This window comes from Nipponia nippon, unplaced genomic scaffold (genome assembly GCF_047370975.1).
Source record: "Nipponia nippon isolate SJK-2023a ecotype South Korea unplaced genomic scaffold, ASM4737097v1 scaffold_17, whole genome shotgun sequence".
NCBI lineage: Eukaryota > Metazoa > Chordata > Aves > Pelecaniformes > Threskiornithidae > Nipponia > Nipponia nippon.
This window is the reverse complement of record NW_028262333.1, coordinates 3,457,880-3,480,482: the sequence shown is the minus strand read 5'-3', so window position 1 is coordinate 3,480,482 and position 22,603 is coordinate 3,457,880. Positions and strand designations below refer to the sequence as shown.

The 22,603-nt window shown below is 40.7% G+C and overlaps 1 protein-coding gene across 5 annotated transcripts in view; it reads right to left on the bottom strand.

Moving 5' to 3' along the window:
• Positions 1 to 22,603, bottom strand: part of EBF1 (EBF transcription factor 1) — a 282,181-nt gene that overhangs the window by 41,633 nt on the left and 217,945 nt on the right. The window lies entirely within an intron of this gene.

Below are 22,603 nucleotides of genomic sequence, written 5' to 3'. Positions count from 1 at the left end.
GAACAGCATGTTTAGTAGAGGAATTCCTTCAACACAGGCTATTTGCCCTGGCAGCAGCGGGTTCAGCCCCATGGTGTTATTCTGAACGTGTCATGCCCTGCTAGCTCACTTGTGTAAGCACTCTTACGTGGCAAAAATATCGCAAACGGGTGATGTCTGCAGGTGAAAGCAGCCCTTCCTGCCTTTTCTCTCTGATATAGCATCATTCATCACTTTTGCTTACAATTATATATAGTCTCTCAATCTCTGCAAACATAAGATGGGGGTAAAAAAACTCCAGCCCCTGATCCAGTCTGCACTTTTGGAGAAAGCAGCCGTGCTTCTCCAGGCGGCTGGTCACTAAGACAGAGTCAGCTGCTGGCTCAGCTTAGCTCTAACAGTTAATGAGACACAGTGATAGCACCTATTCCTTATGGAAGCTGCAATACAAAGGGAAGTCCCAAAAACAAAGTATCATCCGCACAAACATCCTTCCCATTTGTCAGCAATGTCAGTGCAAAACTGGTGTGAAATATTTATGTTTTCCTTGCTTCTCCTGAATGTGCTTATTAGTCATTTAGGCCCAGCATAAATTCATCTTAAATTCACTTTGTCCAAGATCCGTAACCAGTATAAAGCAGAACCGTTCTATCAATTTTTCTGAAACTATACTGATACTGGCTGGAAATTTTACTGGCTGGAGCTTAGTTTATATTTTGCATATATACATCAGATAGCCAAGCCTCCACCCCTAGTCAGACACCCCCATCTTTCTCAGATGTTGTGCTCACTTTGTAAGTCTTACACAAAGAATATGGTAAATATTATTTAAATTACATTTTGAATTATAATTTTAAATAGGCAAGTCACAAGCAAAGTGATAGACCTCAAGAAAAGTATAAAGTAAAATCCAACTTTACATGCAATGCCACTTTACATTCAGCCCCGTGAGCCTGTCTGCAAGAGAACTCACGCAAGCATCCATTTCTCCCTCTCACCTGGCAAGTTTTTTTGCTAGACGAGTGAGTTGAAAATCCGTGCTGCATTTTAGGGTTATCTCATGCAACACAGGCAGAATTCTGATATGTCTTCTTCATTAAGTGCTCATAATCCCAGAAATGAAAGTAACTCATTTCTTCCCAGGGTGCCTGTTAACTGAGAAACTCATCTTAATTGAATGCACAAATCGGTTAACCATCTTCAGATTCTCAAACCATTAGTGGCCCATTTGCACAGCAGCTCTGCTGGCAGGTCTCCTCCCACCACCGCGCTTAGGGGGGATCTGAGGTTCAGCAAAGGAGGGGAGGTGCTGGAGGCGACAAGCAAGCACCGTCAAGGGCTTACGCTCATGACAAAATGAGTGCTCTGGGGCCGAACGGGCCTTTGCTAAATTGTTGGCGCTAGATCACCTTGCAAGTCAATTACAGAGAAATCAACAAATACTGCAGCTCTGCCCCCAAATAGGAGATAAGTAGCCTCCAAACATGCCTACAGAGAGATCACTAATCTGGAATCTGGAGCCTCACAGGCATAAGAGGAGAGGAAGTAAAAATAATTGCCTATATCCCTCCCTTCGCATCTTGCCTCTCTCCCACCATCACAATTTACCATCTAGAATATGCTTGGTAACCCGTGAAGATGAATATGGAAATTAAAATATCCCAGGTGCAACCGTTTGCCTATAAAGCTGATGCTTCAAAAAGAAACTGCAAAAGGTGAGGAAGGAAGGAACCAGACTGAAACTCACTGTCCTGTTATGAACCTCTTCCCAAGTTTCATTTACAGCAGGAGGGAACCGACCTTTGGTTCTTCAGTGGTCACTACTGACTTCGGGATACGCAGCAAAACATCTCTGCTGGTTGGTGGCACCCCAAGGCAGTAACCACATCCCTGCACTCATCCACGCTCGTCCGCCAACTGACTAATGCTGTTCTGAGGTAGCTGAAACTTTTCTGCCCTCAGATAGGGCTCACCAAAATTAGCCACTTTCCTTTCAATACGATTTTAAAAAGATATCCTGTTATTGGATTAATTTTTCCTAAACCAGAAATATTATAATTTCCCTAATTCAAGTCAGAGGTAGAATAAACAGATTAAAGACTGCAAGATGATCAGAAAACAGAGTAAAAGATAAAAAGTTACCATGGATAACCAGAAATGATCACACAGGTTTATAATCATGCATTTGTGCTTGTTTATTTCCGAATTTTCTAGGTATCACTGACAGCCTATAGGAAAATTCAGATCCCAGCTCTGAAGTTATCAATAAAATACCTTCAGAGTAGAATGGTATTGCCCATTTTCTCTCGTATAAAACAAATACCTTCCTTTCATCCAATTCAAAACAAAACCCCAACCCCACTGTAATGGATTACATTATTCTTTATTCTGTACAAATTTGTTTCTAGTAGATTTCATAAGAACTGTTGTCATTATAAAAAATTGCCACCAAAATATATGTGTATTGTATTAATATGCCTCAAAGTTCAATATCGACACAAACAGCATCATCAGGTGATAAAAACAAAGACCTTGCAAGTATGACATGAAAAAAAGAGTATTCGAATGTTAAAATCTAATTTAGCAATTTGCGAATTGCTGGTCTAAAAGGAAGAATTTAACATTAATCTTGCTGGAAGCAGCACACTTATCAGTAACTGATTTGTATCTTTCCAGGCAGTAAGCAATATATATAAATATACTTCTGGGTCCATCAGCAGTATGCAAGAATGCGCTTAAACAGACAAACTCACTGAGGCCCTGAGTGCGCCAAGTATTAAGCACCTGGCTGCCAGAGTTAATTAGGCTGCGCAGAGCAATGCACGGATGCTGCTGCTCCTGCTCCAAACCAGCTCTGGCACAACTGGCCTGGGGCATCTCTGCTTTCTGCTCTCCTGTGTTGCGTATGCGCAACTCAAGAGCGAAGCTTTTCCTTCCTCCCCCATGATGCCCACACATGCCAAGCCCATCACCTTGGTATCTAACCACTTGCTGTAAGGACACCTCAGCTCACCGAGGAGGACACCAGGACAGAGGTGGGAAGGAGCAGCCTCCCGCACCACCTCAGCATTGAACACTTGAAAGAGGAGCTGCTTGTCTTTTGGCCCGTAATACATTCAGCTACCGTGCAAAGCAGGCACAAAGGCTATCAGAAGCTGGCTCCATGCAGGGAAGAATTTGCAAAAATGTCCAATGTCTTGGGCTTCAGAGAAAATCGCTTTGGTTTTGCACTGAAAAGACCGTGCTGATGCCTGGCAGCCCTTGTACATCGCTGGGCTGGCAGTGCCTCTACTTGCAGAGCCTGGGGACAGCCAGGGGGTACGGACCACACCTTAGATGGCTCTCAAGAAAGGAGATTCCCACCGGTGGAGTTCACTCACTTTGTTGGCATCGATTTTTACATTCTGTGTGGTCTCTTCCTTAACTGAGCGGATGATACACATTCAGTGGCAAAGGTAATTATTCAAAAGAAATCTAAGTTGTAGCTGATTGAGTAAAAAATGGACACTGACAAGGTACTGTGTCATATTAACCACTTGCTTGTGTAATTGATTGTCTCAAAAAGTGTGCCATTTTTACATCTTCACTTAACAAAGACCTAACAATCTTCTCCTAAATGAAGCCATATAAAAATGTGATAAGTATGTACGTGCACGTGTATGAGTGGCTGAAAAATGTGTTATCTGCATCTCCTAGCAGGTAATTTTGCATATGCTGTATATCCGTGTGTACAGAGGCTCAGAAAGGGGACAATCCTTCCTCCGGCCTGTAGCAAGTGGTAGGAGCAGACGCATCCTACCTCATCAGAGCCAAAGCTGGGAACGACACAGCAATGATATTTAAGTCTAGGACTTGCAAACTGATAGATGCTTTCTCCAAATAGCAAAGGGAAATGTAATGTCACTTTTTTTCCTCCAAACTTTGCTTGTTGCACAAAACAAAAGTGAATGAGCAAAAGAAAAGAGGCAAAAAATTCCCACAGGATCCTCCTGCTCTACTCAAGATGACCCAGACCTGTCATTCCCCTTCGTTCCCTTTCCTTCGGCAATTTGCCCACACCAGCAGCATGACAGACAGAGCCCACTTCAAAAACTACTATTTCAGTAGTTTATCACAAGTATAAAATAAAACATGTACTGAAACACATATAAAAGGAAACTAAATACATCATCTCCTGGGCACCTAGAACAAAACTAGGAAAAAATACTTTTTTTCAACATTCAAATATTCAGAAATTAAATGATTGGAAAGGGAGAGATGGGATTAATCCAACTCTGTTTCAAAGCTTGCTATACTGTGAAATACCACATTATTCTACAGGCAGCATTCATCTTACTTCAGCTAATCGTGTATGATGGACACTGACCTGCTGAAGTTCAGCATAAGTATCAGATGGCAGAATTCAGTTTCAAGTACTCTCAAAAAAGTATTCAGGGCTGATTTTTATTGCATTTAACTGCTAAGCATGCAAATCATTATTTATTATTGGTTAGGCTCTTCAATCCCACTGGATTAAAGAACACATTACACGATTTGGTCAGAATTTTTTTTAAGCATTAAAAGCTCTGTATTTCAATTAGATTACGGCTGTGAGGCCCTTAAGTTTCAGGGTATTTCCTCAGCAATGAAGATGTATTTCCAATAGCAAGAGTGAAGTAACCCTCTTTGTCAGGTACCTCTACAGTGCGTTTTTTGCCTTAGTATAAGAGCTCTTTCCATGTTTTTTGGCATCATACATTCCCTGTAATTTATAGTAGTCCTGCATTATGTCTCCATTTTAAAGCTGGGGAACAAATAGCCACAAAGCCTTAAAATTTAGGTACCTATGCCTATTTAAAAATCCCAGCAGGCACCTAAATGAACTTTCAGGACTCTAAATATAATTAAAATTCCGACTGTAAGCAACAGAGTCAAAATCACACAAGAAGTCTGAGACTAAAAAAAAAGGTTTTCTGCAACTGGATGACAAGCCACTTCTCACCAGTACTGTGGAGCTGCAGCTTGCAGCATCTGGTAGGCGGTCACTAGTAGCATCAGGCGATACCGAGATCCTGCTATCATCCAAGTTTTAGCTGACTAAATACGTGAACAATCACAAGGGACAAGATTCAAATTTCGTTTATTTATTCTATTTGAAGTTTTTAAATATATTTGCACTTTTAATTTATTCCCAGCCATTATGAAATCTTTTGGAGACATGTAACATCCTAGAAAAAATGACATTTAGTGACTGTCATTAATTTCCCGTTAAAATAACAGGATCTACAAAGGAAAGATCAGTATTTTTCAACCTGTGGTGTACAAACCTCCAGGACCCCAGAAGTCCTGCAACCATTTCGTGGTGGTCTATGAAAGGGAACCAAGAGAGATGCAAATCTATTGCCAGGAGGCTTAAAGTCACTGCACAACTCATTGTTCAAGGGTCTGCATTTGTACTGGAAAATATTTAGGTGTCCACAGCCCTAGAATTGTTGAGAAGACACTGCGATAGATGGTTTGTTGGCACAAGCTCTCCTCCCACTGGAAGATTTGCTACATACATTGAGGCACCAGCTTGGAAGACTGTGGCTATTTTCTGCTGAATGGGGCCCTTGGAGAGGAAATATTTGATTTACTGCAGAGTTCTCATTTCCCTGAATTGCAAATAAAGTGTAATTTGATTAAATGTAAATGAATCCTACAATACTTTTGGTGGCTTGTCTGAAACAATTGATTGTAATGGGCATCCATCATTTGGCTTGATTTTAATTCAGAGACAAAAAAGGCAAAATGAGAAAACTAAAGCAAGTGCCACTAACATTCTAGAGCTGGAGCAGTCGAGATTTCTGGCGCTGGACTGTCATTTCCATTGTTCCCGGAGAGCAAGCAATGCAGTAGAGGGGAAACACAACAGCAAAAGAAAAAGAATAATGTGAAACACATACGTAGAAATAGATCTAGAGGAAAATTAAGCTTTTTTGTAACGAATTCCGTTAAATCAGCTAAGGAGCGCAATTTGTTAAATTTGTTTTAACGCTGATATTGTAAAATGAATGAGTAAGGAAGATAAATATTGTTCTGTGTTTCTCAGTTAGAAGAAAAGCTTTGTTTTGATAGATCGCCCAATTCCTTTCTCACCAAGATAATTTCCAAGTGCATAATACTGGTTTCAGCAGCTCTTGTGGTCTGAAATAATAAAAGAGAAGTGAAATTTTTGATAGTGACACAAGCCTGATAAACTTTTGGTGTCACTTTCTTTAAATGTGGAACTACTCCAACCACAGAGATAATTATAGATGACCAGATTGTAACTGCTTTATTGCTTCTTTTTCCTCATAAATTTTAATTTTGGAAAGTTAAGTGAAAAATGTGGTTTCAATTTCCTACAAATTGCACACAATTTGGTTTTAACAAGAAAATAGAAAGAGATGGTACTTTGGAGTGAATTACGGAGAGGAGTTTGTTTCTTTGTCTTTCAGCATCATCAGAATAACAAAGTAAAAAATGCAAAAAAGATGACTGCGAAAAAAAAGCAACTGTACAATGTACTAAGAAAAGCACCACGTAATTCTTTATCTAAATAAGCTCTGAGCAATTTAACAAGATAGTACAATTGCTCTAGCCTTTTTCCCCTCTGTTTTACCAGACTAGAGCTTAAAAGAAATCAAGTTGCATACACGCATTACAGGAGATCTTCTAATAAGAAAATGCTGTGTACATAACCATCTTGCGCACTCAGGAGGTCCCAGCAATTGTCAAAGTGCCATGCAAAGCAGCCCTATTCAGACCAAATTAAAAAGGCTTGGATAAATACTTACATGGAACTAACAAAACAAGAGTAGAAATGAAAGCTAGCAGAAGACAGAGCCAATATTTGTTTTGCCCAAGAGGTATGTGGGACTCAAATCAGTGTGTGGCTTTACCTACTGTACCCATACCTATAATTGCAATACACATATTAGGATCTTTAATCATATTAAAGGCAACCCAGCTTTCCTTCAGCAACAATGGTCCAACAGAGGTTTTAGAGGAGATGGAAGATGTCCTGGAGTAGGTAAGAGCAGCATAAAGCAAACGTTAAAAGGGGATCCTGCCAGCAGAGAAGCGAGTGGGCTTAGCTCAGGGTGCACAGGGAGACAACCCAAGTCCAGCCGAGCCTATCGGTCAGCATGGCTATGAAATGGGACAGTGGAGATCAAAATACAAGATGGAAAGTCCAATAAACACTTGTAGTCAGGCAGTCAAGACTTACTGCAAGGACTGTAGGTATCATAATTCTTAGAATAATCCCGTGAAACTTTGCAAAGGTGGACAATCAGATTCCTAATTTAACCGAGCACTTAAGTAACCTAAAGAGTCTCTTTAACTTTCACCAAGTTGTTCAGCTGCTTCTAAGGATGTTCTTGAAACTTAAAGGATACCAATTGATTTACACTGTTTTTAACAAAAAAAAAAATAGTGAGAATTAACTAGTAATGTATGTAAATATGGAGCTTTTAGCAGTTTTCTTTAAAATGTTTGAAAGTGTGCAGAGCTTCTGAAAAGAAGTAGTAAGTAAACAAGAGAGAGAGTTTTAATGAATTTTAGTGCAAAAGAAATTTTCATTATGAGAGCATATGTGGAAAAATCAATTTCCCTGAAAAAAATTCTGGCACTGTAAGGAGTACTTTGGAAAACAAAAAGAAATTTCATAAAAACTCAAATTACCATATTTGTGAAATCTAGAGGGACAAAAGTTATTAGGGAATTACTGCACAAATTTGAGAAGATATCTGTGATGAATTTCATGCAGCTTTAGACTTCATTACACAAATCCCTAGGAAATTTTTTTTTGTAAGAAAGCTTTCATTGGCCAATAACAGTGTAAGTTATTATATCAAACTGTTTTCTAAAAAAACACGTGTGTGAACCGATGAAACTGCTTAACTGCTCTATCGACACCCCACACCGTAGTCGTTTCCTGTGTTAGCCATAACACACATTTTTTGTCTGTCCTATGACTGTAATCACCAAAGCCAGAAAAAAAACCACAAGCATTGCCAGTGCCTTAAAAAGATGCTACACCACAAACACCTTGACTCACAGGAAAATAATTCTTTCAGTGAATAGAAAGGCATGGTCCTACCTCTTTCTAGAGGCAAGAGTATGTCTTCAGATTGCAATTGTCCCTTCCTGACTGTAGATGCAAAGAGTGCAAGAGAAGAGGGTTTTCTTCACCCCATGTGTCCCCGCAGAGTCAGAACACACACCTCAGTCATTTATCATCATGCCATCTCAACCTGCCAGCTTGACAATGATTTTTCCCCTGGGATTTCTAAACTAGAAATGTTATTTAGGCTACGAAAACAATTCCACGTTTTCTGCTTCCTGAGCCAGCGTAGACCTGCAAGCATGCAAATGAAAGGGATCTTAAACCTCCCCGGGCTGCGGCCACAGCACGCTCCTCAGCCCTCCTTGCCCAGGGAAAACACCGATGGTGGGAGAACTTGTGCCTGGGAAAGCAGGACACGGCGAGATGCTATGACCATCGCAACCTGTGCTCGCTTCGGTATCAACGGTTCAAGAGTCTTACTGCAGGGCCTTGCAGTTTACAGAAAGCAATTTTCTTTGGCCTCTGCATCAGCCATAGATTATTTTCCTCCTTTCATTTTTCCTCCCTTCCCCCCGTTCCTTGATCAGAAGTGTCTGTTTCACTCTCCCCCACCAACTGTATGGATTAAAGGGGAAAAAAGGACAAACCTTGCAAGCCCAACAATGCTGAGGATCCAGTGCAAATCCTGCAGATCAATGTTAGCTGAAATTTGCAGAAGGCCTGATCTGTTCAGAACTTGCTCATCTGGTCTGGCTCATATTTCTAGATAATGATCACGGGGGATGCAGTAAGTTTGCAGGCACGTAAAAAGCAGCTTCCTCGCAGAGCGGGATGCACGTTTGTCTTCACCAGTGCTAAAATGTTGCCCTGTTACAGGAGTTCGCTATTTTTTACCTCGCACAATTTCTTACTTCTTAATTTATTTCTTTTTTTACATAGGTAAATCTTATCTGTGCTCATTATAAAATTCTTGCTGCTAAATTATTTATGCCAAACAATCAAGTGTGATACATTTGCAGATGTCAGCAGATAAACAGAAACGCAATGTTGCATGATGGAGTTTAATGCTGTGGAAATGTCGGGGCGCTTATTTTAAAATTCCACTGACCTTTGCTGTCCTTTTTTCAATGTTTGCTTATTGCCACAGTAAGGAAACACTGCAATAAGACTAGGAATTTTTATAGGTGGATCCTGAAAGTCAATATTTAAGGGAAGCATGTTTCCTCAATTACACCATTTCTGCTTGCGTGCTATCAAAAGAGGCAGCACAGAGGTATCATTTATACAGAACACAGGCAATACATGTGATATAGCGAAGAGAGAAAGAGCAAAAAAAACTCAAGCAAAGCCAAACTACAGGATTGTCATAAGAGGAGCACGGGAGCACAATGTCTCCATGTTGTTGCAGCGGGATACTGTGACATTAAGATATTACAGGTTTGTGGTTATTTTGGGGGTTCCTCTTTCCCTGCTGGCAGTCCAGGCTCTGTGGGACCCGTGTAACAAGGCAATAGTGTCTGAAATAATGAGCAGGGGAATGCAGTGCTGTTCTTCCATTGCAATGTTAGGTGCGATGTTGCACACTAAAGCACCGGATCAATACTTCCAGCAGCAAGCCGTTCAATACACCTGAATTATTGCTTCATTTTTCTTCTTATTATAGATGAGTTGTGTTATTATTTTCCCCAAATCGATATTTTACAACCTTTTTTATCCGTTTCTCCATAAATTTTGTGATTACTTTAAACTGGGAATTCCGGTACACTAAATAAGATGCAGTATCTGAGAGGCAGTGAATGTACCAACACGATTTTTTACTCAAGACACTGCTTAAAGGCAGATCCTAATCAATAGCTAAGTAGGAAAATTTTTACGTAAGAAAGTTGGAAGCAGCGCCACTCTTACAAAACCAAAATTCATGTTCCTAGAAAATATTAGCTACAAAAGACGACTAGTTTAGACGTACGGGGGAAGAGAGGTCTGATGGGCACTTTGCGTGGGAAATTTAATTCCAAACAAATATGCTTTTTACTTCCCCTCAGCTAAAGGGCGACCATAATTCACTGAAATTGTTTCTTACAAAGCAGATAATCCTGTGCACCTTAGAGTGATTTAATTAGCTTCCATAGCTGTCTCCTGCTAAGTGTTTAAAGCATCTGCAAATCAAATCATGTTAACTCATCTGCTGCACCACTTTCTTTGTTCTATGCATAGGACCTTCCTAATGGCATTAATAGAAGCATGAGTTTCCCTGGAGAGGGGAGTAGCAAAGTGAGTTAATTACATAGTTATTGTAAAATTGTGTACATTACTCCACAGAACACGCTGGGTAAGTATTAAGGTGCTACACAGAAAATAACGACAATTTTGGGTGATCCCAAGGACCGCAATGTTGTAGTTCAAAAGGATAATGCAGATTCCCACTGAAGTCGGAGGAATTCTGCCGAATTCCTGCGGGCAGTCTGCCTGGCCCGGCTGCTCATAGGCAGGATCCTGGCTATTCCCTACACATCGGCTACAATTTCTATCCTCACATTTACTGCAGAATTACAAGATCGAACAGTAGGAGGTACAGTAATCTCCATTCAACATTTTATAACACTTTAAAAATCTTAAAAGGAAAAAAAAAATCTCTGGGATTTTCTGCTAGAAATTGTATGGATTTCTGCTCATATCTATTTGGTCTAATTAGGCATAGCACCACAGACCTCTCAAAGAGCAAGTGCAGCAGCTTCTTTGGATCTGGGCATCAGTACTACTGTGGGGCAAACAATTCATAACAAACCATTCCCTCTCAGTAACTGTCCAAAGAGATATTTTTCTCCAATTAACTTGTTAGCTGAAAGTATTTGTCAAACTGTTTTTCTGGTTACCCTTATCCTTGTAGACAGATCATTAAAGAGTGGATTGTTACAAATTTTTGGCTTAAATTCTCCATTTATAGCATATGTTCAGAGAGGGCATCACCTCACCTGTGTGTTTGCTGGTTTCGAGTCACGTTTCTTAACAACCAACAGTAAGTTTTATATCCTTTTGTTCAGGCAAACACATAATACTTTCCATACAAATACTTCCCATACATATGGAAAGTGAACTTTCCATAGTACACTCCGAGTTTTTCTTAAAACGGACTGTCTCATCTAACTCACTTGTTCAAACATTCATAGGGAGCAAAACACTACAGGGAAACTGAAGGAAATTCATTGCCAAAAAACAAATGAATATTCATGGTCCACAGAAATACCCCTATTTCCCAGCTCTAATCAGCATGAACATCTGTGAAAAAAGGTCTAATGGGGGAAATTGGAGAGGGGAGGGGGTCATTTCCATCCTTTCCCTTAGGCCCCAATTTAAAGAAGGTTCATTTGTCTTTTTAACAGAACTTGCAAGCAATGCAAGGATGAACAGTTTTGGTGAAGAAACGATGTGCAGACTGGCCCTGTCTGTGGGAAATTTGAACTAAATTCTTCATTCCAGAACAAAAGATACCTAGAGCAGATTCTCATTCCTGTCCCTGAGCTGCCAGACCCATGCACGGCCCTGAGAGCCCCTCTATCAACAACAGAGCCTGAGCTGACAAAACCACCCAGGAAAATACAGACTAAGGCAAACAGGCGAGGCACGTTTCACTCCCTTCCTTTTAAATAAATAACATGCACGTTTCAATGCAAGATTTAAGGGAACCAGAAGTACCTCAAAATTAAAAACCTGTAGAGAAAATATTATTGGTTTTCAGTTTGATGGCCACTTGAAGACCTATTTTTAGGAACAACAATGTAATGACTATTTCTAGTAGCAGTGCACAACATGCATGTGAACTTTGGGGAGAATTCTTTTTGGAGTGGTGAAACTAGTCAGAGACCTACATTTGGAAAAAATATTTCCCTTGCAGAAGTGACCTTTCAACATGAATTCATAGTTACTTCTGGCAGTAAAATCTTGCCTTTCATTTTTACAAATACAAGCTTGCTGCTAGAACTGCCTGAGCATACAAACTATGTATTTTTATTTGATGAGTTGTAGTCTTCTAAGGAAAGTACTCCACTGAAAGCTAGGAATAGGATATAAGTTAGGAGAAAAAAAAAAAAAAAAAAAAAAAACAAAAAGGGGACAATAAGCACATGTATTTCAGAAACTATCATGGGATTGTAACACTCGGGGCAGTAGTTACTTTCCTACACAGCACCTACCATGCGGAGTCACTGAGGGTGTAATGCTTCTCACCCAGCTTCAGCCATCCAAGTACATATTCGAGCACTTGTTTAGAGCCCTTCTGCAGACCGAGGACAGAGAGAAGAGTTTCCTGATGGTGATTCACCCAATTCGAAGGTGATATCTGAGACAGTCAAGAGGATATCATGCCCCAGAGCTCCAAAGGGAGGGTCACTAGGGCTCATTAGATTTCTACCCTTATGCAGACAAGATAAAAGGGGACCTCATCATGTTGAAAAGACATAAGGCGCACCCTGGAAGATGCTGCGGTACTAAAAAGTGACAGCAATTTTCACAATTATTCATAGCCATCACAGGTTTTGCTCTGCAATTTTCACAGATTTAAAATGGAGAGCTTGGTGCCACTTTCTGTTTTAACAAACATGTATTTTTGCTAGATGACTGTTACAACATCTTAATTTCTATGTGCATTTTTTGTCCCATGGGGACTTAAAAACACCATTCTTAGTTGATTGTGTGGGGTTTCTCTCTCTGTTTTGTTTTTTTGTTGGTTTTCGTTTTTTTTTTTCAATTAACCCTCTGTCTGCTGGGAATGGGGTTTCCTCTTGTTAACCACCAATGCTGACACCTGGTGCTATGCAAGAACAGTTCAAGTCCACAACTCTTCATGCAAAGAGGTTAACCACAATTTATGCCAACAGGAAAAAGATGAAAAAAATCACATTTGGGAGGGAAGGGAGAGGAGGGAAATTAAAGAAGACACTCAAAGATGAAATAACAGTGGGTATGGCCATGCAAATACCTTAGGGCAAACTGTGCAAGACTGTAGGTCTTCAAGGGTAACTGTCCAAATCCAGGCTCTTTATTGTGATGCTGAACGGATGGTTCACCCTTATCTCCCCCAGGCTGTAAACTGCCATGAACTATCTGGTACTTGGTAGTCTAAGTTCAGCATGGGTATGAAAGAAGTTGATGCAGAATAGCTGACATGCTGCAAAACCACAGCCTAATTTACATCATGCTAACATGTTTGTGTAGTAATCTATTAAATAACTTCTGTCTTACCTTGTGGAATAAAAGATATGCACATGCTTGGCTTGGCAGAATTAAGTAATGATGGTTTTATACTTCTGTAATTAACTGTAGGGCTCACGACAGACCAATGGCAAGATCCAATGGCAAAACATCTTTCAGTGAAGGTCATATAGTTATATAGAGACCTCAGACAATTGGGCTTGAGATTTTTTTATTGGGCTTGAGATTTTTTTTTGCCAGGAGGGAAGTTGGAGAAATAATAAATAAAAAAAAAGTAGTAGTAGTATTAATGCCACAATGGACTTCCTTAGCAACATCAGCAACTGGGTGATGATAGAGACCTGCCAGAAGGTCCTAGGGAAGTTTGTTGAGGTTGTTGAAACTTTTGTGCAGATTGAATCTTCGAGGAAATTCTACTTTCTCTAAGACATTAGTCAGCCATTATCATGAAATAAATGTGGACTATTGCCAAATGTCTCAGATCATTTAAAACACCGCGGTTACAATTCCCTCCCTTTCTGAGTTGCTTGTCTTTCCCTCTGTTGGCCCCTGTGGTGCCAGCAATACAGCGTCTCTCCAGCCTCCAAAGGCATGTCTGCACTGCAGACTGCAATGTTACGTACAGAAATACTCAAACCGACTTTAAATAAAGTAACAACGGACACTGCAACCTGCACCAGGAGGCAACTGTGCAGTGTTTCGGGCAAGCCTGAGCAGGTGCCAGGATTGAGCCTAGTCATACTGGGACTAAACTGTTTCCAGCATCTCTATCCAGACACCATGGCAGGCCACATCACTTATGCACTTGCTATCTTCATAACTAAGCAGAAGAGCCTGTGTGAGTTCTTGCAAGATAGCAGAAAAGCACAAAGAACTTCACACTCCATGCAATAAATTGCTCTTGCATCCACTGAGATGAAAGGCTGCAAGTACAAGATTTTCCTTTTATCTATATATTAACAAAAAAGCCTGAATCTGTAGACATGGGCTATACTAGGGCACATCTACTCTGTAGTCACTGCTGTCAGTGAGCTTTAACCAGGCTAGATAAGCATTACTGGTTGGCTAGGGATGCTAGTACAAGCGCAAAGCAAGCAAGGCTGCCCAAGTCCTGCCTCCAGGGAACGACGGCTGCACACCACACTGCTGGTCTGAGCCAGGCGTACAGCATTCACGTGTGTAACAAAATGCCGAAGCAAAACGAACCCTTACTAACAAGAACCTCAAAGGATTAAGCACATCTTAAGGAGCCTATTTCGCAGGTAGTGCTGTGCAACAGCGTGCCTCAGGCAGCCGTGCACTACATTCACGTCCTGACTTGCCCAGCAGAGCCAGCGCGCTGTGCGTACGGGCACCGCTGACGGTCTAGCCCACAGCTTGGCCATTTTTCAACAACACACAGTAAATCCTGCACACGGTTCCAGGCAGAAATCAAAACCTGCTGCACCCCACGAGAAGCAGAGGAAGGATGAGTTAGGTACGTATATAGCTGCAAGGCAGCCAGAATTCCCAGCTAACCATCTATGAAATATTTCAGTGGCAACAAGTAGCCGAGGAGTTGGCTTTCTGGACCGGCACAAAGATAGTGCCGTGTCCCTCTTCTCAGGACACAGGACCAAAACGCAGTCAGGTAAGCAGTACAGCCACTGCTGCTACTATCAACTGTCCGTTTCTGTGGCACTCGTCTAATCTGAATACCCATACATTAACCAAGACAGTGAAGGCCCCTGTAGAAACAGAGCGCCATTCAGGCTTCTTAGAAATTCATCTCAGCTCTCTGTTTTATTGGCCATTTTTTTAAAAGAGGGAATAATATCTTATCAACTGACATGAGCTAAAAGGAGAATAAAAAAAGATTAACAATTTCAGTCTGGAATAAGAGAGTTTTGAAGCAAAGGCATGAAAATTTAAAGGTTTTGGGGTGGGGATAAAGAAAAGAATTTACAAGGCTTATTTTGTGAACCCAGAGGGTTAATTTATCATGGAGTAAGTCTGGAATTTGAAAAGCAAAAAATGGTTTATTGGCTTTGAAGGTCAGATAACTATGTTATATCATATTCAATAGTTTAAGGTTCCAAGGGTCTACAGGGTTGTATGACAATTGCAGGAATCCTTATAAAGTCTAGTTTATACCTTTATCGTTAATAGCTTTCTAATCCTTTACCACAAATTTATAGTTTAGAAATGGCAACACATCTTAAAGATTAAAGGTATGTGACAAACAGTTCATGTCCTTTAATAATCAAATCACATAGCTTAGATTGGGGGCTTATCAGGCTTTTTCCTACTCTATGGTTTCATAGGTAGGGAATACTTTATATCCCTATTACATGAATGATGAATGGGACCATTGGTTATGGGCTGTTATTTGCTTGGCTGTAGTCAATATGTTTTCTTTGGACAGGGACTTCAGTGATTTATTTCTTTTTTGGCCTTATCACTTATTAACTCAGGGCAGACAGAAACAGCCAAGGTTGTGAATAAGGACTAGTACCCATTTAGACTTCTAATATCAGGGAAAATATTCTTTTTAATGATCGAGCTACCCTTTGCTGCGTAGCCTCTGATTGCACTTCCCTCTAACTAGAAAATAAAGGTCATATTTCTTGGAAAGTGTATACATAAAATATGCAAAATAATATGTTTCCTTCAGAGCCAGCTTTATTCTGACGGTTGCTGTAATTGCTTTCATTTTGCAGCTGTCCTGCAGGTACACTGCACACTTTTAGTGATTGTTTTTTGCAGTGTGTTATGGTGCTGCCAGTGTTTAAGAAATACCAAAGATATCAGGGTTCTCTGTTCCTATTAGCATGCAAAAGGGATTTTCCAGTCTACCTCCACTGCCTCCTCACTGTACGGTAACACCCTTTTCCCTGCAGTCAATTAGGATTCCTCCCAGCTTCCTTTCCTGAATTTCTGCAAACCAAACCAACAACCCTAATACTCAACCCTGATAACTGTCCGTACTTCACTCCACTGGGCACATCCTAACAAATGTCAAAACACACACTTTTGTAACAGCATTAACCCCCAAGCCCACCACCAAACAATAAAGACTGAAATTATTTCATCTAGGAAAGTTTGTTCTGAAACAATTGCAACCATTTTATTTTTTTTTTCCCCCTAAAAATTTCCAGACAGGCCAGGCAGAGCAGGTGTTAATGCTGACTCAGCAGAGCAACCAAGTTAATGGACTGGAACTTAGAAGGGGCCAGGTTCAAGCTTAAACTCAAATAGAGATTTCCTGAGGGCAAATTTCCTTTTCAAGGGCAGGTAGCACCCAAGATCACATCACCGATGTGGGTGCTGGGAGGGAGAGACTGCACCAATCCCTTCCTTGTTTTCCCATCTGTATTTTTCCTGCAAGCATCCCTGACCCAGCAGTGTTGCCATGAGGACCCAGGTCTTCAGCGACTATGGCAAACTCCTACGGTAGCAGAAAGCCACGTGTACAGCTTAACTTCTTCAGCCCAACACCCCACCCCAAGGACAGGTCCATCTCTGAGCTCCACACACCACCTGATGCCTCCGGTGTCCCCATGGCAAGGTCCGGTTGGGAACAAACACTCGGCACAGTGCCATGAAGGAGGAACCCAGTGAACTCTGCATTAGGACATTTTTCAGATAGCTGTTACAAGGGGTTTTTTTTTTGCTTGTTTCCAGAGACATTAATTAAATTCAGCAGTGAAAGTCTACATTTACAAAGGATTTAATTTCCTTTGTCCTTACTTGATTGTGCTATAGTTAGGATTTACCATCTCTCCTCTGTCCTCTGTAGAGTCTCTCTGAGATCAGTAACAGACTTTATATTGAGCGTCCAAAGCACGGGGTAACCTGCGGCGCAGGGCTCTCCTGCTTTTAAGAACAGACACCAGCTCCTGTTTTAAACTTTATACATTTCTTTGTATTGAGGGATTTTGTTCTGTTCTTCTGTAGCACTCTGTGACTATTTAACTTTGAGACATCTGATACTTTTTATTCTACCACTGCTATTAATATTTACTAGTGAAAGGAAGATAAAAACTGCTGTTAAAAACAAATGGCATTCATTTGCTAGCTACCAGATCTCATAGCTGGTCACTCTTCTGGAGAAGTGATGTGCTCTATATTTCATTTCAGATTAATGATCGTCATATCTTTGAGGGTGAAGAATTTTATAAACACATCAGGCTAAAACCCAAGACGGCATCAGAGATGCTGGCTTTTTTATTTTATTTTTATTGTTTTGTTGATGGTGGCCTTGTCTCCTCATTTATACTAATCAGCTATTTAAGTGCTCATGATTTAATAATAAACACACATGAATGAGACATTGTAAAATTAATGAGGTTGTGTATTACTGATGCTGAGAATAACTGCCACTAGGTTTTAACATTTCTCAGGAACTAACAAATACACAGCTATGGCCAAGATTAGCTGGCGTAAGGGTCAAACGCCAGCCCACCGGGATCAAGAAAGGCTCCAGTGGGGCTACAGGAACCTCTTGACAGCCAGTCTGTCTCTCATCACCATTTCTTTTTTCTTCTTTTTTTTTTAAGTCTACAAACTCCAGAACTCTCCATTCTGAAAACTGATTGCTTCATTGATTATGTATCTTTTGAACTTTGCATAGTTATTGGTGCCTTCTTGACAGCAGCAAATTTTCCTAGCAAAGGAATCACTGAAGTTAACCAGGCTGGAAACTTTAGGGACTGCAGATCAGTTTTTAAGTGGTTCCAATTCTGACCAGATCTGTGTACACGACTTAAACCTCTGCTTCTAGGGCCGTGGACTGAAATTTCAACTGGTGACAGGTAGTTTTTGGTTTCTTACTGTTGGAGGTAGAGGTATTTAACTTAAGAAATGAAAAGAGAGTGATTCTCAGAAGACGACTACCCCTGTGCTTCTGTAAATTAAACCATTTAAAGATAAAAACCTAAAAATGAAGCCACCTAAAACCGAGGCTTTTGAAAATGTTACCCAAATCATCTGTGATCCGCGAGGCTCTTCCTGTTTGTACACAGGCTCAAATGTTTTCAGAAGTAAATAAAGGATGAAATGAGGATGGAGCAGGGATTTTTCCACATAAGGCTATTTCTACTTTGTAGCAACTAGGGGAGGGAAAACTTCTCTGAGAAGCCCTATGACATTTCAGAGAAAGAGGCAGTTTCCCAGAAATTCTGCGAATATCCTGACCAGTGCTAGCATTTCTACATCACTTCACGCACAATGGCCCAAAGGCGTAATGCAAACACTGGTCAGTCTTGGCAGTGCTCCACTCTGACCTACTCGGCCTTCGTCACAATTATCCTGGAGGATCAGCGCTCAGCATCTGGGTTATTCACACTGCCCAGCAAGCCCCATGTGTCTACACTGACCCTAAATCCGCCTGTTCCTGTTAGTAGCACTTATAGAGACATACCATATCCCATAGCTTATAACAAAGCCCAAATGAACCGGGGGGGGGGCGGGACTTGCCTGTTTCTCTAGGTACCCTGTCAGCACACAAACGGTTTAGCCCACAGCCTCCCTGCAAGACTGATGCAAATGAAAATGGTCCCTAAATTCCAACCATGTAACCAATTTTCAAAAAAAGGACCAGTATTTGGGGTACTGCTCAGCCAAAAATCTAAATTAACCCCGTGTTATATACACAACCTTAGTGACAAAGGTATATATTTCTGGCCCCTATGTAGTCCTTTGCTCCAGTTTAGGAACAAAAGCACAAAACCTTAAACTGAGCAGGTGGTAGAAGACACAGCATAATGTATTTTTATGGACCCTCCATATGTCCTTTCCAATGTGCAGTGAGATAAATTCTCCTTTCACTTACATTCGTGCAGTCCCACTCAACGCTCGCGGTTTAGTACCACAGCAAAATTCATCTGTGAAAATCATGCTGTCCATGACGCATCCATTTTTTAAAATTAAAACAAACAAACAGAAATCTCAAAGGCCTGTCCAGGCATCACAAATTTGTGCCACTTCTCATCCCTTATTTAACTCAGCCATACATACCCTGAGTTACCTTGGCGAACTACCTATGGGTTGGTATCCCCAATGGCTTCTTCCTTTATCTCAGTTTCTCCAGTCCTAAAATAATGGCAGTGACACATACCTGACTCCAAAGTTGTGACATGAAGCTTAATTCATTCAGTGCTCTTCCATACCAGAAGAGACTTACAGATGAAGGGTGCCACAGGGAAATAGTGAACAGCATCTCTGGGTATTTCTGTGTGCAATATGGACTTCTAATATTATTCCAAAATGAACACACATGCAAGATGTGTTCAGACTTCTCTATTTCTAACAACGTTCTCTCAGGAATGTCAAAGCTTAAAATGTAAGAAATAATTGCTCTGTAAGTGCATGCTAATGGCTTGCTTTGCAGATGGAAAATAAAAAACTTATGTTTTCTTGTAAGCACATGGTTGACACTGGTTTGTTTCTTTCAAAAATACTTACAAAAGCCAGGATTTCTCTGTATATATGTGACCTTGATTCCTAGATGGCACATGGACTACTTAGAGATCATGTTACTAAGTTATTTGCAGTTAAAGGCAAAAAAAAGGGCTAAAATTAATGGCTCACTGGGTATTTTCTTCTGAGAACTTAAGTACTTAACAGTAAGAAAAAAACAGTTGACAGCCAGGTGGCTTGAGGGGATATTTTGTTGAACACTGATTAAAAATAATTTCTTCTAAATGAGACCTGACCACAAAATGGGACCATTAACGAGCAGGGACATTCTCACCAGAAAGGAAACTACGCTTGATCAACTCCTGCACCGCCCACAAACCCCAGGTCTTTTTCTCTCTCTCTCACACACTCTTATTTTTTTTTCCCTTTTTCTCCTCTCCCCTTTTCTTGTTCTTAACAGCAGGGTAAATAAGCAGCAAGTGATGCTGAAATGTTTTCGGCCAAAAACAGAGGCCAAACTCCTCTGAGAAAACATTTGGCCTCTGTGGTTTTGTAATATGTTCCAGAACACTGAGTTCACTGAAGAACATTGTGAAAAGCTCCCATCGGCTGGAGTGATGCTGGGGAATGTTACTGTATCCCAACTTCCAATTGGTCCATTTCCTGCAGGCCTTGTTAAAAAAAAAAAAAAGAAAAAAAAATAGTGCTATGTGGGAGTTAAAACAAGTTCTCATGGGAAAAATGAATGGCAAGAAATTCTAGCTTTAAAAGAAACAGCTAATCTGCTAGTTTGATTGTTCTTCAAAACTTACAATGAACCAATAATCCTAATTAAAAACACTTGGCCTAGTTCTCTAAAGCATCATAGCTTTTTCTATGCTTCGTTTGTACACACCATAGACTATTAGTTTTTTTCTAGTGCTCACTAACAAAGTGCTGACTTTGTTGGGATGGCTGAGCTAATTTCGTGAACTCAGTGTGAAACCTTAGCTAAACAAAATTGTGGTAATTTTCCTTAATTTGTAAAAGTGATTGGAGTGCAAACAAAATTTTCCTCTTGGGTCAATCCTATAATTTTCAATTAACTAAAACTAATCGGCAGGCGTGTACTAAACCTGCATTTTGTTTAAAGGGCTGGAAGGCACTTCTGAAGGTCAGGATGCATTAATTGTTTTTATTTTAGTTTCATTTAGTCCTTTCTAAAAAGCCACATTTAAGTTCAGGCTGTCTCTAAAAGGAAAATGCAAATTGTCTGAGGTACGATTTCAGTCACAATAGCTTTTCTGTATCTACCGTAGCTCCATAAAAGCTGCATAAGTAAGGGAATTGTCCATGGATTTGATCACCTTTGATTTTATCATTCTTGTTTAGTATTTCATAACTTTCATTTATCGAATGAAAAATAACGTGTTTTAAACACTAACCTGAAAATGCATATATGGAAACACTCTGTCTACTGGGACACCTTATTTCCACATTCAGCCATCTGCTTCTAGGCAGACAGGCTAAACTGCCGCCCTCCTTTTTACTGGAAAAGCTAATTAACGATGATCTGAAAAGCAAAACCAAAATGGGTCCAAGCCATTTTTACATTTAAATCGCAAAACGAAGTCCCCCCAAATTTCTTCACGACGTCAAGGCGGGCAGGTTTCCTCCCTTTCTTCTTCTTCTTCTGCATGCATGCTTGGTGTTTCACCAGCCCAAGATGCAGCCACCCCGCTGGCTCGACAACAAGCAGGACAGCACAACTTATTGTGAGTAAGAAAGTGAGAAGGGAAAGGATTCATGGTCAAACTGTCCAGAGCTCTGGCTGACACTTTCATGCGGTAGACACTGGCAATTTGCCCCTTTGCTTTTTCTTTTGTTCCGATACATTCAAACCCCAAATAACTTTTTTGGTATGGTGTGTTATTGTCCAATATATGAATTTCCCACACGTTGTTGAAATCATAATGCTCACAATATATACACAGAGCCTCTACATGCGCCTGCTGCTCAGCTAGCAAGGCAATATATGAACCCTTTAAGACCCAGTTTAAAGAAACCCAGTGCATAATCCCAACTAGGGGAGAGGGTATTTGAAGAAGACAACAAAGCTTCATAAGGCACCTTTGTTCAACTTGCTCAGCGTTAAGAAAAATCAAATGGAGCTTTGCTACCCAGCTGGAGCACAGAAGTCTCTCCTCTGCCTCGAGTCCCTGTGCGTACATTCACAGCTGGAGCAATATATGTGCCCAGTGAAAATTCAGAATGCCTCGTAGCCACAAGTATTTGTGATATATCTTATTCTTAAAGTTTCAGGGCAGTCAAGAATGGGGAAAGGAATTGCACTGGATTGTGATAAACCACAGTTCAGGCAAACAGTTACAGAAGTAGTCCTGTCTGTGTTGAACAACAAGCGCATAAAAGGACAAGCACATCAAAACCTGGACCAAGCCGTTAATTCTTGTAGCATGCGTACCTTCCAAGGAATCAATGACACACATTCTTTTTAAAAAGTTAGGCTGCTACTTGATTTATTTCCCAGGCCATTCTTATCACTGCTGAGAGGGATTTAACATTGACAGCACCTTCAATGTCCTCGCGTGTTTTTTTGTTAATAATTCTTCAGGCCAAACCACTCAACTTAGTGGTCTCAGTGTGGGATGCCACCCCAAAACAAACTGCAAGTCCCGATGTCTGCAGCATCGGCTGGGGTGAAAGCTACTTAGCCTTCCTGGAAGCCAGAGACAAGTATGCTATGGAGAGATGGGCAGGCAAACATGCTGCTGCTTTGAATATTTGCAACACTTGCCAGGCAACATGAGATGGAAATATTTAGCAAGACGCTTCTTGGAAGGCAGATTCGTGATTGCACGAGTATGTCTGGCTCTTTATGCTCACACTCTTCCTCTGTTTAAGTACTGGAGTATCTGTTTCTCTCCTTCCTCCCCCCTCCTGGGTAAA